This window comes from Corvus moneduloides, chromosome 16 (genome assembly GCF_009650955.1).
Source record: "Corvus moneduloides isolate bCorMon1 chromosome 16, bCorMon1.pri, whole genome shotgun sequence".
Taxonomy (NCBI): Eukaryota; Metazoa; Chordata; class Aves; order Passeriformes; family Corvidae; genus Corvus; species Corvus moneduloides.
In genome coordinates this window covers 9,737,350-9,750,085 of record NC_045491.1, presented here as the reverse complement: position 1 = coordinate 9,750,085, position 12,736 = coordinate 9,737,350, and the positions used below count along the sequence as shown (strand labels likewise).

Below are 12,736 nucleotides of genomic sequence, written 5' to 3'. Positions count from 1 at the left end.
CATTTCATCGATGCAAAAGCTCTCTAAGGGGGCAAATATTGCTTTAACGAGTTCATGCAGGAGGCACAAACCCCTGAGCATGCCTGAGCAATGACACAGACAAAGCAAACCATTCCACATATCCCAGAGCTCTTGGATCACCTGCAGAAGGATGTAACAGTTGCTGTGCAGAATTATGTCATGAAAGGCTGGTGGTGATGAACACGATTTGTGTGCCTGATAGTGGTGCAGGGTCATTTATCACTTAGAGAGCAGGAGCTGCCCCTGGGTCCTGTCCAAATGGCTGGTGAGTGCCTGTGGAAGGCTCTCGTGTCCTGCCAGGATGCGGGCTGAAGCACTGGGTGGGCAGGGTACACGTGGGGTTCCCAGTGTGGGCTGGAAGACCACCTTGCCCTCACTTTCTGCCTGCACCTGGCCCACATCAGTCAGGAACTAATGCCAGGGGAGTCTGACGTGATGTGGGGCATGCCAGGGCCACCCTGAGCTCACGGCTCCATGACAGCAGCCACCACCAAAGCACCTGTGACAGTGGCATCCTGGGCAGTGGTGAGCCCCACACGTCACCACTGCAGGTCCCTGTGCAGACCCCTGGGGAGGACCCTCCACCACTGGTATCTTCGAAGGGAATGGGAAAATCTATCCCATATGCTTTCCATAAAGCCCAAAGCCCTTGTGGCTTTGCAGAGCAGGAGAGGGAGTGGGAAGCAAACCATCATTTTTTAAGTCATGGGAGACACTCAGGTGCTGCCACAGCGAGCAGTGTGTAAACAGCCAGAAAGACAGATTAGACACAACAGAGCTCACTCCCAGCACACGACAAATAATGAACGAAGGATAAGAATCCCCAGAGAGGCACTTTTCTAATAAATGACATTTTGATCTATAGCTTTAACAACTTGTCCCAAGCCATCACATTCTGAATTAGGGAAAGGGAACCCATAACCTGCCCCGTCAGTCCTGAAGAGGGTCAGGGAGGCAGAAATACAGCTGTGAAGAAGGTGATGGGGACATTTTCTGCACTTGCAGATTGACTGTCAGAATTCCTTGTTGGCTTTACCACTGGTAAAAAATCACCAGTGAGTTTCCTATTTTCAATACTGAGTTGCCAATGCTCCCACAACCAGCCCCACACTCTGTCTGATCCTGCCCCACGGGCTCTGCAGCACAGGGAGGAACAGGAACAAAACCCAGCAAAGTCTCTGCACAGCTGAGCTGCACTGAAATCCTCCTGGCAGGTTAACATCGTCAAGCAGGTGTTTTTCCATGAAAGTTAAGCCCATGCTCCCTCTCTCTGCAAAGTGCTGGAGGTTCCCACCCATTCCAGGGGGTGGCTGTGACTGCTCTGGCTCTGACAGCCACAGAGCCCTCTCCCCACCAAATCAATTACCAAACACCTGCTCCTGCCCTCTCAGCAGCAGCCTGTGATCGGCCATCTCGCTTATTCTTGTGAGCAACTAAAACTTAATTTATCTTATTTTAATTAAAGCTTAAAAAACTCAGTAGCCTTTGATTTCTCTCTTTGCTTTGCAGGGGGGAAAAAAAAGCCAAAAGGATAAAGGGACAGGCAGGAGAGAAAAGGCTTTGAGACAAACACATACCAGCTCTGTTGGCTTTTATTTTATGTGTAGCCCTTTTCTTAAAAGAAATAATTACATTTCAAAACCTCCTTTCTGTGTTCTGAGCACTGCCTCTTTCCACATTAATGCTATTTGCATGCGCCATCTCCTCCTACCCTTCAATAATTTAAACCTTCATTTTTTATTCACTCAGTTGTCAGATTCATTTACATATCATATATCTATATTTAACTCTGACTTTGCTACCCTGTTTGTTTTTTTTTTTAGCAGGAAATAGATTTCCCTTCTAATTTAACCACGTCTGGGGCAGGGCTGGCTGGGGGGGATCAGCACAGGTGCAGTGGGGGTTAGAGGGGTGCTGAATTCTCTTCTGGTGGGTGCAGCAGTACTGGCGGGGACTCGGCAGCCCCATGGCCAAGCCCTCACCTCCATCAGCTCCAGGGAGCTCCAAGTGTGGCCTCCTCCCACATCCTCCTCTCCACCACCTCCTCCCACGTCCATGGAGAGAACTCCGCTTCGTTCCCTGCCACGGGCCGGGGCCAGGGGAGTGCGTTGGCAGGGGATGGCTCCAGGCTTCCCCTCCAATCTCTGCTGTGATTTGACAGCTCTGCCTTTATCAACAGCATGAGGCAAAGGGCACGATTGCTGTCAGCACTGGGTGTGACTGTGGGGCTGCCAGCAGCGGTGGGGACTGCAGCCCCCAGCAGGGCAGGAACGCTGCATCAGGTGTCCTTCAGCCGCCTCTGCCCTAAATCTGCTCAGAAAACCAAGAGAAATCATCAAGTTCAGCTGGTGTTAGAGCCTTTCCACACAACAGCATCCGTATTAGTAGCTGTGCCAGACCCGGCACCACCCCCTCCTGACACTTTGGAGCAGGCTCTGCCTGCCAGCCACCCACCATGGCCCTGCAGAATGGGGGAGGCAACAGGGGACACAAACCTCCTGCTGCAGGAGACCAGGACCAGAGAACAAGCACACATGGTAGCGCCCGACAGTGCATGCTGGGGACCACCTGGGCCTCACCAGAGGCCATTAAAGACCCCTAAAAAACATCTCTGCAATGCCAGGCTGGACAAACTTGACCCAGTGTCTGCTCTGTCCCGCAGATGCAGTATGATGGGAGTGAAGGGTTATGTACGTTCCACGTGGGTGGGTTTAAGGCCCATGGAAAATAGATAGTATTAAGGCAATTTGAAGGAGAGAAAATGAATGAGAAAGGGGTAAATCACAGAGCCAGTCACTGAGGAGAGGCTCAGATCCCCCTCCCTCATTTTCTGCATTACTAGAAAAAACAGTGAACTGATCTCAGACAAATGAGCCCTCTGGACCCAATTTTTCAAGTTAATGAGCTCCTCTTGCAGCACTTTCCCGGCATGGAGACTCCCAGCACCTACTCTTCGCCACAGCCTCTAATGAGCAGAGCCACCATCATCCATCTCAATATGCACTGAGGAGGCGGCTGACACCTGGCACGAGCTGGGGGCAGCGATGCCCTTAGAGCCCAGCGGTGGCAGAGTGGGCAGGCAGAGAGCCTGGAGCCCTGGCCCTGCACCCAGGGACCTGCAGCAGCCTCAGACGGAGCCACCGTGCTCCTCCCTAACCCAGGGGAGGGGTCTGCCCAGAATGGTGGAGCTCTGCCAAGGATGCTCCAGGGCTTGGTGCCGACTGATGGTTTAAAAGCCCTGAAGGTTTGGTGGCAGCTGCCTCCTGGGTGAGCACCGATGGCTCATCTGGCAAGCCCAGCACATTCTGCCTCTCCCAGTCTTCCAGCATCAACCTCCAGCTGAATTGGAGTTTGCCAGGTTCAAAATAAACTCTTGTTTCAGGAGGAAATTGCTTTTCTTGCTCCCAGAAACATCTTTGCAGTCCTGGATGGAAGATTTCTGAGGGATTTTAGTGTATATTATTAGAATTGACCCTCACACTTGCCCTTCCCCAGGCTGCAGGAGGGGGGAGCGGGGCCACAGGACGTGGCTCCAGCATGTGCAGCGCTCCCTACTATTATGTTTAAATTAACAGGGAAGTTTTTGTAAATTGAAGACTAATTTTCTCTTGGGAATAGATCATTAAATTACATAATACTAATGAAAATTCACAGCATCTGGAGAGAGGGTAGAGGGAGGGGCAGAGGGAGCAGTTTGTTGGCAGTTTTCCTTTTCTTCCTGACTGCAGTCAGAAGCAGAGAGCTGCCACATCCCAGCCCTGGAGCTGAGAGAGGAGACGGACACATCCACAGGGGCTTGAAGGACAGGACCAAGGACCCCCATGGGGGAAGGTGCAGTGAGGCCAGAGCTGCTTTCCCGCAGCCCCTGAGCCCCTGAGAGAGGCAACGGCAGAGGATGAGACCCCTCCATCCTGTGTCAGTGCTCGGCTCCTCCATCCTCCCCTGCAGAGCTTTGCTTCCCTGGGTGCTGCTGGGGGCTCAAGCAGTGTGGGGGTCCTTCCCCCTCGCCATGCCCATCATCCCTCCCCAGGCCTGGTGGCAGCAGTGCCCATCGCCCTGGCAACGCGCTGGCTGAGCGATGCAGCCGCCTGGATCAGGGAGCAGCAGCCGCACTTGGCAGCCGTAATTTTCCAGTCGAACTCAATTTCTTCAGAGCAATGAGGCTCAATAGCTCTGGGAGTGCAGAGGCAGGAGCTGCCTTTTGGGGAGGGGACACTGGGGAGACTTGTGTCTGGGGGGCTCAGAGTGAGGAAATGCAGATTTTTTATTGCTTTGATCATACATAATTTAAATATTCAAACTACTCGGGAATTCATTGAATTATACATGAATTTCACAGGCAGCATTTTTGTAAATCTTGAAAGACACTAATGTTTTTTTTTTCACTCCCTTCAAAACCTTGGCTAACCTTAAATTTATTTATTTTTAAATTTTTAAAAATACAGATCAATCTCATCCAAAATCACCTTGAAAACGTCACCGACACTGAGGGGTGGTTCCGTCGTGTTAATGAGGGACACGTGGTGATGTCAGTTTGCTCTTGGCTGTGATGTAACGGGTTTTATGGCAGTGTTTGTGTCAGCCTGGCAGGGTGAGAAATCTCTGAGCTCCCTCCCATGCGAGGCTCCAGCTCTGAGTGCTGCAGCTGCCGTAGGTCCCTCCAGCTCTGGCTCCCTGACCCCCTGCCTCAGGTTGGTTTGGGACACACGGCTGGGGGAGCCAGAGGCACTCAGGGACTGGGGAGCCCCTGAGCCTCCCTGGACACACCATCCCTCCCTCCTGGTCCCATTTTCCATGGCACTGCACACCAGGAGCTTGGGATGTGCTGCTGCATCTGTCCCTCAGCTGGCAGCTGGTGTCTGTTAGCCAGCCAAGCATCCAGCTGTTTTTGGGGAGAGAAAGAGCATGGCCAGATGTTGCTCTGCAGACTGCTGTGAGCGTGTGCATGGCTGATGACAGGGGCACAGGGAGCCAGGGTGGGCCTGACACAGGGCTAGGTTCTTCCTAACATCTAATCAAGATCTACTCAATGCAATGAGCAACACTCTCCCTCAGGGCTGGGCTGTGAGCATGCCCTCCTGTTTCCATCACACCCACTACAGAGCTCCCAGGCAGGGATAGAGCCAGGCAGTGCTTCTGTGCCTCTCTGGATCCTTGTTTTCAGGGAAAGCATTTCCCAGCCCTGTAAAGTTCTCTGGGGAGCAAGCAAGAGGCTGGAAGAGAAGCAGGGACCCGTGCAGCCCTGTCTGCAACCTCTCCCTAGTTAGCTCGTTCCTCATTATCCTTCCCTACCCTTTTAATTTCTCTCTAAACTCAACCAGCTATTGCTGTTCAAACTGAAATAATTAATTGGAACAAAATTGCCAGTGTAGGAGAAAAGAATGATTAAACCCATCCAGCGGACAATGGGGCAATCACAGCCTAAGCAGCTAATTACAGGGATGCGGGATAATAACAGAGCCCTGGGCAAACTGTGGGGCTGGATGAGTCGGGAGGAGGGTCTGGGCTTGACTTAGCTCCAGGTTTAGTGCCTGATTCCTGGAGTAAAGATACAAATACAAGAATGAAAGATCATTAGGGGGGGAACACCCACACAGGTCTGCTGGGGAAACAGGAGCAGCGGGAAGCCCAGAGACCCTGCAGAGCCCCGCACCCGCCGGAGCCGCTCGGGGTGGGAGAGCAGCACTGGCACTCCCGTGCTGGGAGCGCAGGTAACGGTGGGTTCAGCTGAGGACATCGGTAACACACACGTGTGTGCACACAGTGTCCGTGTACAGACGCCACTCGTTGTGAGGTTCCACCAGGAATCACAGAGTCAGGAGGGTGGGGTGAGCCCATGGCCATCACCAAGGCTTGTGCCCAAAGGATTATGAGAAAAACAAGCGATCTGGGAGGTTCTCTGCTGTCTCTGCAGCAAAGGATGATCTTGGCCCAGGGGGACTTTGCTGAAGAGCAGCAGACCAGTACTGGGACAGGGGAACAGGAGGAAGTGTTGTACTGGGACTGACACAGATTCATGGACGAGGAACAGAGCCGTGACGGAAGGGAAGAGGAACGCCAGCAACATCACATGGGTGATGGAGTACACACCTGAGCCCTGGCTGTGGGGACATGCAAGCCCTGTGCCCTTCCCTAAATCCCAGTGTTTTACAGCTCTGCTTTGGGCCCAGCATGTGGGCTGTGGAGCACGGTCACCTCCCCCCACACCCAGGGAAATGTGGGGCAATGGCGAGGTCAACACACCACCTCACTGGCCCACAGTGAGTGCCACAAACCTTCTCCAGATGGTCGCAGCAGCAGGAAAACCACGGGGCAATCCCTTTTTGGGATGTGCTGTGCCTTGACACACTCCTAGGAAAACCTAGGGACAACTGTGGCTGCTTCCCTCCCTGCCCTCCCTGCACATGTTAAAGCAACATTTAGCTCCCAGTCAGCGGCCTGGGACTTTCCTTAATGAAGACATTTTTCATCTCTCCAACCTCAGTGAGAGTGAGTTCAGAGTGGTGTGAAATTGGAAGCGGTCACGGTGTGTGCGCGGCGGTGCTTCCCCAGGTACGGCACGGGGAGCTCCTGCGCCCAGAGCACATAAATCCCGGACAGCTCCGAGTCTCTGCAGTAATAGCTCATTTTCTTATGGATTTTTTGACTGTGACTGGAGCTTCTAACAGCCCAAAGGACTGCTGGATGCACTCAGCGGGGCTCTGATGCCCAGGGAAGCCAGGACTGCCCCTCACCCCATGTTCTGCCCTTCCTGCTGCAGGGATAACTTGGTGGTGGGAAAATTGCTCAGACTCAGGGTCTGTGAGGATCAGTGGGAGGACAGGGCAGTTCCCACCACCAGCACAGTGCTTTGTGTGACTGCCAGGCCTAAGCGGCGTGGAAGACACAAATCATCAAAATCACTTTTGTGACAAGGAGGGGAAAAATGGTCAGAGTAAACCCAGAGTACATGCAACCATGTAGCAACCATTCCAAAGAGTGAGCAGCTGCCTTACTGTTCCCAGTCTTCTGGCACCGGAGGGTGGGAGACCTTGTCTTGGCACTTAAAGGGTGACGGCTCTTCTCTGACCTTTATGGAGACAAAAGACAGAGCGGGTTCAGCTCCACTGCAGGGTGGGAGCAGCTCTCTGAGGGCTGGGGCAGGGACAAGGCACAGGACCATCTCCCCATGGGAGACCCAGCTCTGGGACAGCACCACATCTGCCAGGCTTTGGGGATGCTGAGCTGGGGCCCACACACTGCCCAGGCCCTGCTGCTCCTTGTGGCACAGTGAGGGACACAGGTCAGGGCTGCCAGGGAGGGTGAAGCCATGACACAGCAAATGTGCCTGGCAAGTTGAGGAGGCTTCTGTCAAAAATATGGTTTTCTATGAATATTTTCACGCTGTGGCTATGCTTCAAACCCTGTGTTCTGTCCCCACCCTGCAGACTGGTGGCAGTCATCAGGATATCACCTGGGATGGGGTCCAGCCCTCCTGTGCCCCTGCAGGTGCTGTACCCTGGGTGTGGGACCCCACTCAGCACAGCACAGACTCTGCACTGTGAGCTTGTTAAAGAAAATGAAATGAGTTGCAGGAACAACGTCATGGATCCACTTTTCAGCAGTTCAGTGAGAACAGATGAGTCTCTGCGATTTAAGTGTAATCCACCCCTGCAGTGCTAAACACGAGGCCATGTGGTGCTGGGTGGCATCTTGTGGTCCCCCTGGCATTGCCTGTTCCCCCAGGCCAGCTGCCCAGCCAGAGGCAGCTCCCTGCAGCCCTGTGGCTCCCTGGCATGCAAAATGCAACGTCAGGAATTGTATCTCCCCCTGAATGCTCTGGAAGAGAAGGACTGAGACCGATTGCAGATTTTGCTGCCTGCTCCCCATTCCAGCTACCTCCACCCAAGAACAAGCAGCCACAGCACAGGCCCGCAGCCATGCTGTACACAGCCTAATTAATCATATTGCTCAGGAAAACATATTGGAATAATTAATAACACAAGGCATCTCTATTGGCCTCTGTGGTGCAGCAAATTATGAGGCAGTAACACTTGGACGTGTTGACCTGGATTTCATATATAATCCATCAAACCATTCCTGCCCGGTCGGGTCTCAGGAGACATGAATGATACAAAAAAGATAATTAAACAAAAGCAAGATGGACAGCACTACTGCCCCATTAATCACTCCCAATGTTGTGGGGAGGGGACCCCCAGTTCTGCCCTTTTCTCTGCATAGGTTTTGGTATGTTATGGGCCTGGAAGGAGACCTTCTTCAGAGAGGTCCCCAGACACATTCCAGAGATCCCCAGAGAAAGTCCATTGACTTTCTATTTCATTACTGTTATCGGCTGGTGAGAGACTAATGTGTGTTCAGAGGGAACCCTTTGAGGGGCAGGATCAGGTGAGGGATGAGGGTGCAGCTGGCTATTAACTGAATCTGGATTTAGTATCCCACTAGGGAGATTGTGTTTTGCAGCAGCAAGGAAAAGGTTTGCTGAAAGAGACAAAAATATTTTCAATAGAGAAAGGAAATTGTCTGGTCAAAACAAAACAAAACTAATAAGTTTGTTTTACTCAGCTGTGAGGGCAAAGAGGCTGTGAGTGAGTTTGAGGAGCTCCTGCTGGGCCCCAAGGCTGTACCTGGGCTTTGGGGCTTCCATGGAAGCTTCGCCTACTAAATTAGTTCAATCATGTCTGTCATTAGTCATCTTTGTCGAGTCCTCATTTGGAGGCCATTTAAAGGGGATTAGGGGAAATCTCTGCTCTTTATTCCCTTACAATAGTGATTAACTCTCCAGACTCACACAGCATTTTCATATTGATGGAAAGAAGAAAAATGAACTCATAACCACTGAATCCACTGCCCCGACCATGGAGCAGGACTCAGAGCCAGTGTTAAGGGAGGAATTGCTGGGATGACACCTGGGGTGCTCATCTACACTCGGGGGAGCTGCCAGTGCAGGGCCGAGGATGAGAGGCTCGGAGGAGTGACAGGACAGTCCAGCACTCTAAATGCTGTTGGGTAACATCTGGCACACTGGGACGGGAACCACCAGGTTCCTGGAAAAAATTTAATTCAGGATGGACCTGACTGCAGATACTCTGAAATCATCTAACTCCCTGAAATACACAGAGGAAAGCCTTTGGCTGGAGCAGCAATTGGTGTTTTTCCAACAAGTGGGAAGTCCTGCAGAGGAATCCTCTCCCTGAGGAGTGACTCGGCTCCCCAGAGGCCCCCGCCGGCACGCAGGGCACTGAACAAACATTTCCTAATCCAAAGCAATTCAAACCCACCTGTTGGGCTGTGCCGGCAGCTGGCAGCTCCCCGCGGCGCTCCGTGCCGGGCGCACCCGCTCCTCTCACCGCCAGCACCACCCATTCCTGCCTCGCAAAGCCAGCCCCGCTCTGCCTGCGCCTGAGCGACCCCAGAGCACCGACATCCCTGACCTGAGCCTGCCACATCCCTCCTGCCTCCTCCCTTTATCCAAAGCAGCACCGCTGACACAAACATTTTAACATTATTTACAGAACCGCTGTCAGGAAATGCCTTCGCCCTTCTGCCCCTCGCCACGACGCCTCAGGACTCGCCGGCCCCAGCTGAGCTGCGCCGGCATCCCCGGCTGCAGCGGCAATCCCTTCCTCCAGCGCAGAGGAATGTGCAGCGCTGCAACAGCCCGGCGCACAGAGGGACCCTTGTTCCGAAAGCTCATTAATCTTTAACAGAGCGTTTGGGTTAATTTGAAAGGTTACTCACCCGTCAGCGTGAAGGGATCCCGACGGGAACGCTCCTCCTGCGCGCGCCACAGCCTTCGTGGGGAGGAGAGAGGAGAAATGAAACCTCCACGGGAGCGCAGCGCGCTCGCATCCTCTGCCCGGGGCTGGGGAGCGGCCGGCGGCGTGCCCGGCACACAGGCCACGGGAGCATCCCGGTGCCCGCAGCCAGACCCCGCCGGACGGAGAGAGCCCCCCGGCCTCTCCCCCTCGTCCCAGGGCCGGATACTGACCTGGCCTGGGCTCCGCTCCAGCGGGAGGCGGGCGCGGGGCCGCGGGCGCAGCGCAGGGCACGGGGCGCATGGTGGGGGGCTCGGCGGCGGCGGGGCCCCCGGCTCCTGGGGCTGCCGGCGGCGGCTGTGCCTCCGCTCCGCCCGCGCTCGCCCTCGCCATCGCCGTCCCGGCGCTGCGGCCGCTCACTGAACGAATCCTAAATCAAAACGACGCCCGTGCAGCGCTGGAGCCGCTTCCCTGGCTTGGGCACGGCTCCGGATTTGGATTTAGCATCTACTGAGCCAAGTCCTCGGTGCATTCTGTGTTAAATAACTAAGGTTAATTTGATTTGATGCACCACTTCATTACCATAAACAGCTCACAGTGTGTCAGTCCTCTGTAATTATGGTTCCTTACAGCCGGCATCTTGTTCATTTTCCATCAGTGCTGGAGCTTCCCTGTGATCCCCTCCCAGCCAAGCCCTCCTGCCTGAACTCCCCCCAACAGTAATTAGGTGTCATTTATTCTGCAGTTGACAGTTACACTCATTTGCAAAAATAGGGGCAAGGATATAAAATCTACTTTTCATTGCAGCCACACTTGCCTCTGGTGGCTGGGACAAAGCTGTGTGTGGAGGGGGCCGGCAGGGAGAAGGGTTGCTCCAAAGGAAAGTGCTTCGGTGAGGGGATGCCATGGCAGGGAGCCACAGGGAGCCCCAGCAGCGATGGGTCAGGCTCAGCAGCGCCCACAGAGAGGCAGAGGGCAAGACGTGGTGCCAGTCACTGCCCAGGTGAGATTTCTGCCCCTGTTCCTGCTGCCAGGGAGGAGCTGCTCTGCCACCACCACCAGCACAAGAGTGGGCGCAGATCACATCCCACACAGAGCAAACTGACCACACACAGCCACCGTCAACACCCGTCTCCACCTGGTCCCCTTTTGGGCACCAGTGCCTTTGCCAAGGTGGGCGCTGCCACCCTCCTCCTCCTCCTCAGGTGCATCTTCCCATGGGAGAGCAGGAACAGCTGGGAGTCAGGGACAAGGATGGGCACTCCAGGCTGTCTCTGTGCTGCTGAGCAGGGAATGGGGTTGCCCACACTGATCTGTCCTCCAAAACCATTTCGCCATTGTCTCCCATTTAGTACCATCCTTGTGCTGGAGGTGCCATACTGGAGACATTTGCCATCTATTTTGCTTGACAAATGACTCCAGTGTTTGGAATCTCCCTTATTTGCAGCTACAGAAACAGAACTGTGCGGCCCCATCCCACAGCAAAGCAGTGGGTGGGACAAATTCCCCAGCTCCACGTGTTCAGAACACACTGGCCTGCTGTAACCCGGGAAAAATTTGGGAACTGACCAACAAACAGCACTGAGAAATCTAAAAGCATCACACTGTTGCTGTGGGTAGAGCTGCAGATGCCGTGACTGGCCTGACACACAATGGCAAGGCTGAGGAACCCAAAGAAAACAGCAGCAGCCCTGCCCTGCATCGAGCAACGCTGCTCCCAGTGCCAGCACTGGCGAGTGGGACACAGCGTAGGATGAGGATATCTGGGATAGGAGAGGAATACCCAATATAGAAGAGGAATACCTGGTAAATGACAGGAATACCCAGTATGTCCCAGGAACACCCAGTATCTAAGCAGAACACTCAGTACACGAGAGGACTGCCCAGTACAGAAGCAGCATACCCAGTACACAGATGAATCCACTGGGAAAGCCCAGTCTCCTGACTGCAAGCTGGGCTCCATCTGCTCCTGCTGCCCAGAAGAGCTGGTGGTGGCTGCGGACCCATCCCTGGTGGGTTCCTGTGAAGTCCCCCAGGCTGGTCACCCTCCAATGCTCCCCTGGACTGGGCACTGCTGAGGTTCCATCCCTCCTCAGCCAGCCGAGCTCCCAGAGGGATGTTCCACACACAGGCCCTGCTCCCCACAGAGCAAACAGAGCTCAGCTGTGACAGTCACACTCAGTGATCATTTCTGGGGTTTTTAACTGGAATATCCCTGGAGCCGAAGCGATGGTGTTTGCACAGATGGCAGCAATAGCAGGGCACTGGGCTCTGACAATATAAAATAGATATTGTTAAAAGCCACTTAAGCCTTTCCATGGGAGGATTGTGAACCCCTGGAGCAGAGCCCAGGGGATGGCCCTTTATTGCCATTGTGACCAGGTCAGTTACTCCAGAACCCAGCAAATTATTTATGAGGTGGTTGGCCTGTTAAAACATTAACACATCCATCACCTTGCTGCTGATCCTGCTCCTGCCTTCACGGCACTGTGAAGGGCTTGGGAATTTACTGGCTGTTGATTTGTTCCAAAGCTGCATTTGGAAGAAAATCCCCCACCTAGCTCTCACTGTGACAGAGTTACAGCAGGACCTGCTGGCTTCTCCAAAATCCCTGAGACTATTTTCCCTTCTGGTTCTGTTTTTGCTCCTGTCACTTTGTTGCATGGTCTAAACAATGCACAAACTGAGTCTTTAATTTGCAGAGATACCTTAGAGCAACAAAAATCAAATTTAGCCATTACCATCGGAATCTCGACTTGCCCTTTAAGTGCAAGTGCTGGCGGTGGGAGCGGGGATGAGCCAGCCCAGCCTCTCCTTTGAAAGTGATAAAGCAACGAATCTGGAGGATAAATGGGCTGTTACGGCTGTGGGCACCCCATGGTGACAATCCAGCAGGGAGAGGGAGATAGTGCTTCCCGGGAAGTGGGGGCATTTATTTCGGTCTGTCAAGACACAGGAAA

At 53.7% G+C, this 12,736-nt stretch overlaps 1 protein-coding gene across 1 annotated transcript in view; it reads right to left on the bottom strand.

Moving 5' to 3' along the window:
• The window catches only part of TNRC6A (trinucleotide repeat containing adaptor 6A), a 59,288-nt gene extending 52,226 nt beyond the window's left edge, over window positions 1–7,062 (bottom strand). Inside the window, exon 1 of the mRNA XM_032126469.1 lies at window positions 7,017–7,062. The gene's annotated coding sequence lies outside the window, so the exon portion shown is untranslated. The remainder of the gene's footprint in view (window positions 1–7,016) is intronic.
• Between the last annotated feature and the right edge of the window lie 5,674 nt (window positions 7,063–12,736).